This window comes from Stenella coeruleoalba (genome assembly GCF_951394435.1).
Source record: "Stenella coeruleoalba genome assembly, chromosome: 5".
NCBI classification, from domain to species: domain Eukaryota; kingdom Metazoa; phylum Chordata; class Mammalia; order Artiodactyla; family Delphinidae; genus Stenella; species Stenella coeruleoalba.
In genome coordinates, this window is record NC_137150.1 from 11,337,842 (window position 1) to 11,343,089 (window position 5,248).

Genomic DNA, 5,248 nt, shown 5'->3' on the forward strand with positions numbered 1-5,248 from the left:
AGTATTAGTTTGTGACCCATTATGAAATCTAAGCCACCTTGGGGAAAATAGGGTTGGTTTTATTTAAAAGTAACATTGCTAAGTCTAATCAGTGTTATCTTGGCTCATCACTTTATCCATTCCCATAAGGCTACTAAGAAGAGTCGTGTAGTTGGTGTCAATACAAGTTCAATTGGTTTCCGATTTTATGTGTGGTCTACAGTTATTTTTCTCATCCCTGCTCAAACTACCCCCAAGAGCCTCAGCATTCCACAAACGTGCCAGGCCACCCACTGGTTGTGGTCGGGCATACCACCACATTCTGCTGGCATCATGACTTCCCCTAGACTAAGCTTCTGTTTCCCAGGGTGGAGTTGAGTGCATAGGAAATATGGAAGAGGAGTTGCCCCAGTTCTTGGTTTGCTATCTTAATAGGTAGTTTAATTTTGAAATCTAATTGCTGGATTTCTGGCAAACCCATTTTCCTTGTATTTTCTTCAAGGGTCTTTTAAAAGGCCCACTTAAATGATTTCTGGAAAACATGTAGCAGGCTCAAAAAACCTTTTGGGACCCAAATTCCTTCCCACTCAGAAAATCTTAAACCATATTACTTTGTGTGTAGAGGTGGTTCAACTATATATAATGATAGACTAAATGTCTATTAAACTAAAAAAAAATGTTGCTAATGGGTTGGGAACAATGTTTATAACAAATCTTTACAGTTTACTGGTCAGAAGCTGCATCTCTAAGGAACTGACATTTCTCTTTCATGAATGTAATCTTATCTAATTATTTTAGAGCTCACCAAGATTCAAGCCTCTCACTTTGTCTCTGCTAGTTTCAAATATTTTTTACCTTTAAATGGAAAAAAAAAGTTAACTTTTAAATTCTGAAAATTCAATGGTTATTATATTATTTACCATGGGAAGGGGGTGAGGAGTAGGGTGAGAAAGGGTTAATTACAAAACAAACACACTAGCTAAAATTACAACATATACAGAAACTTACTTCCAAAATGAAGGGGAAAAAGGAGGGAAGGGGAAAGTAGCGGCACAAAGTCCTGAAGCCAAATCTGAAGAGGACATAGAAACTGTTAGAAAATATAGTCAATGGGACTCTTTTACTGTTTCAATGATTTAGTTATAAATATAGGTTATTAGTCTTCTCTCTATACATGTAACAAATGCCAAAAAACTCACTATTATGAAATTATAAAAATTGACTTTTTCACATTTGTTAGAAAGGGTAAAAATCACATACTTTTCTTCCCTTCCTTCAGTTCAAATTCTGAACTGAAATGTTACATGTAACAATAGCTGGTTCTAACTTCTATACAAAGTTAAACCATATTGAACTCCTTTGCCAATATAAGGAGCTATGTCATTTCTACCACACTTGCCTCCAATTTAGGCATAAGAAACATTTCTCAAAGCAACTCAAAAGGAGCAAGTCAGGGGAAAGAAAGTTATGAAGAAGAGAGAAGAGAAGACTAGCAGATAAAACACCTACTCTGAAAAACTCAGATCTGCCATTCAAGTACTGAAAATACCCCAAAAGGGACAATGAATGGGATCTGTTATAATAAAGTCAGCAAAATAAAATGCAAATCTCAAGCATGATAAATGGCCCTGATGGGCTTTCTGCTGAAGGGCATGAGGCTATGATTCAGTCCACAATTCCTTTTGGACCCTAAAGAAGGGATTCAATAGAAAGTTGTCACTCTGTTTTGCAATTTTTTCTTGCTTGTCTTCAGGAAACAGTAGCTTGTTTCTTCCCTCCATGTTATGCAGACCATTTCTTTAAACCCCAAAAGAATAATAATTGTCATATAGTAAAAGACTTCTTTTAGAAAATGGAAAAAGGAATATGAGGCCACAGCAATGATGTTAATGGTTACTCTTCAATGCTTCTTTAGCTGCCATGATCAGTGGTGTCAAGCTGGGTAATGGTTTGGCCAGTTTCAGGAAGGGATGTTGTAACAATTCTCTGGCTGAACTCCTTTTCTCCACATCCATCTCCAAACATTGATTTAAGAACTCCCGAAATATTGGGGAAAGTTTCTCTGGGTTTTGAAGTTCTGGGGTTCCATTTGTTACTATCAGGTACAAGGCCCTCAAAGGATTTTCACTGAGGTATGGAGGCTCTCCTTCTACCATCTCAATGACCATAATACCCAGAGACCAGATGTCTACTTTAGGGCCATAAGCTTTCCGTGTAACCACCTCTGGTGCCATACAGTATGGCGTTCCAACCATAGTACTTCGCTTGCTCTACTCAGGAGTGATCTGGGCACAGAAGCCAAAGTCAGTAAGTTTAACAGATCCTTCCATGTCCAAAGGCACATTGTCACTTTTGATGTCTCTATGGATCACTTGATTAGCATGTAAAAACTCCAATGCCTGTGAACACTCTCTGCATACAGCAACAATCTGTGCTGCATCCATGCAGGTCTCTGTTACAACATCAGTAAGTGATCCCCCAGCGAGGTACTCCGTTACCACGAACAATTCATCGCCCACCAGGTAACTGTCGAAGAAGTTAACTATGTTGAGATTGTTTAATTCTTTCATCACCAGAATCTCATTAATGATCAATTCCTTCTTTGGCTGTTTCTGTAAATTAATCTGCTTAATAGCAACCACCTGTCCCAATGCCACATCAGTAGCAGTGAAAATTGTGCCAGAAACCCCTTGCCCAATTTTTTCATATCTTGTATACTTTTTCTTAGGGTCACCTATGCTTACAATAGTTCTTAATTGCTCCATAATCTCTTCATCTGTCATTTTGGCCTTCTTTGTCTGTTCGTCTGAAGTCTTGGCACCACTGTCAACATTAGAATCACCAACTCGCGCAGGAATAGGATCAGTTACAGAGCGTGTATAAATTGACTTTGTATGATCTGGTCATGGGGCAATAACAGGAGGAGGAGTCTCTTCATCATCATCATCATCTTCTATTACTACTGCTGTTTCTGAACGCTTCAGTGCTGATGTTCCAGACGGGAAGCCATCTTTCTCAAGAGGAGTAAAGCTCAGATATTTCTGCTTCACTGTGTTGGAGTCATAGAACTTTAAGACATCCAGCACAGCCTGAGGATTCTTCTTTTGCTCTAGTTTTGTGATATTGGAGGTCTATCGAGACCACTGTTCTGGCATGCCAGTGAATTCTCCAGTAACAGCATCAAAACCAACATGGATGGTGTGCTCAAAATCATATGGAGGAGGAATTTCTGGCCTTTCCTTCTCTTTCTTCTTACTTCATTTCTTTGTGCTTGAGAATATAGAGACGATTTTATTCCTGGGGTTTTTTTCCCTCTGGAACAGAGGTCAAAGGTTTCAAACTGTGATTGGCTGACACAGGGTCTTTGCCTCCAGTGCTAAAAATGGTACTGCTCATTTGCACGGGGTGGGGGGTCCTGGAGACTTGTCTTCCAGTTCTCTGTTATCAGACATGATTCAGAATTATGATATGGCCCCAGGCGAGGAAAGGTCCCTGTGCCCCAGCGAGGAGCCTCCGGCCGAGCTCCCTGCGGGCTCAGGAGCCTCCCCCAAACTCTCACTCTCTTTACCCTCACACTGTCCTTAATCCATTAGAACCATGTATTCTTTAAGATTCACACTTTCATTTATTTGCCATTAGATGAAAGTTTGTTGGGGAATGGAAAACTTATTCTTAAAGTATCTTCTTTCAAATTACTTGCAAGCCACCTTAAGGAGACATTAATGGGAGGTTGATGTAGAAACTGAGGAACAGACAATCCAATTATATCGCATCATTTATTGGAAAGTCGCTGGATTAATGCCCTGGGGAAAGTTTGTAATACAGTGGGCAATATCGTAGGTGTCCCAAATCAGTGCCAAGCTCCCTATCATCACATCAACCTTGAGAGTTGAACTGGCTTGCTCAAGTACATGGAGCCAAAAGTCAAGGTGAAACCAGAATCAAGGCTTCCTTTGGAGTCAAGACTTCTCCCAGTATTTCCTGTTGCTGTAAAATAATATAACAGATGTGGTTATCTCACACCCTGAGTCACTGCCAAGGAGAAAATGAAGCATGCACAGTAGAAACATGTCTTAGGGAAGCAAGGTGGCTACACTTACACCTTCTGCAGAGAGGACTCAGCTGTTGGGTGGCTGCTATTTCTGGGCATTGTGATATCATTTCTACACAATATTCTGCTTAAAGTGCCTGAGACCGCGAAGTGATTTAGACACTGTGAGATTCTTGCTTAAGCTCTTTGATGAGTTTAAAGAGGGCTTGAACTCACATTTTTACCCCAAGGCAAATTGCTCACAGGTCTTCATTTTACACGAAGCAGACTCTGGGGAGCTGAGTGACAGTCTGGCCTTGGAGATTTTCATTGAAAGGTTTGAAGCACATGTTTGAGGTACAGCCATGTGATGGACCTGGAATCAGGTTACCTGGGACAGAACTTGACTGCATGACTGTGTAGACCTGGGACGCTGCTTAAACCATTCTGGGACCCGACCTTTTCATTTCCATCAACAAAATGAACAGAGTAAGGCCTGCTTAGCTGGCTTTTCCTAGATTTGAGGTGAGGAACATGGAGATTAGCACAGTTACTTACAAAGCAGCAATCAACTGAAAACTGAACCAATCAAATAAAAAATATAAAGTACAATATACACAACAAAATAACTGCTTTATTAATATACAGTGCAAAGTATTAGTGTTCCTCTATCTCCACAGATTCTGAGTTTCAAATTAGGGGGAATATGTTTTCACTTTTACATAGTGAATTTCTAAGAAGACTTATTTAACAAGCACTTAAAGAGTGCTTTTAAGTGCCAGGCATGGGTAAACTCTTTTACAATAATGGACTCATTTGATCCTTATCACAAGACTATGAGGTAGATGCTATTATTGCTCCCATTTTACAAATGGGGAAACTGAGAAGAGAAGCAACTTGCCCAAGTACCTGATCTGAGATTCAAACCTAGGCTGTCTGTCTCCAAGAATCCTTGCTTTTAACCCCACCGCACTCTGCTGAGGATGGCTGTGAGGTTAGTTAGAAGATAAAGATGAGGTGTTCCCTGTTCCAGTTGGAACACCTCATTCAATGTGATTGTCATGTTGTTCTTATTTTTAAATATATGGGGTTTCTTAGAGTCAAAAATTAGAAATAGAATTGGGAGTGGATGATTTCCACGGAGGCCTTTGGAACGAAATCCAAGTCTAGGAGAGGGAAGTCTGGTGTTCTGCTTCTTCTGGGAACTTGTAAAATATTCTCAGGCTGGCCTGATTTTAT

At 40.1% G+C, this 5,248-nt stretch overlaps 1 pseudogene across 1 annotated transcript; it reads right to left on the reverse strand.

Annotated features, from left to right (window-relative positions):
• Window positions 1–1,865: 1,865 nt before the first annotated feature.
• On the reverse strand, window positions 1,866–3,431 carry LOC307186946 (serine/threonine-protein kinase PAK 2-like; annotated as a pseudogene). The gene has a single exon. The product of its transcript is annotated as a serine/threonine-protein kinase PAK 2-like (transcript).
• Window positions 3,432–5,248: the final 1,817 nt, after the last annotated feature.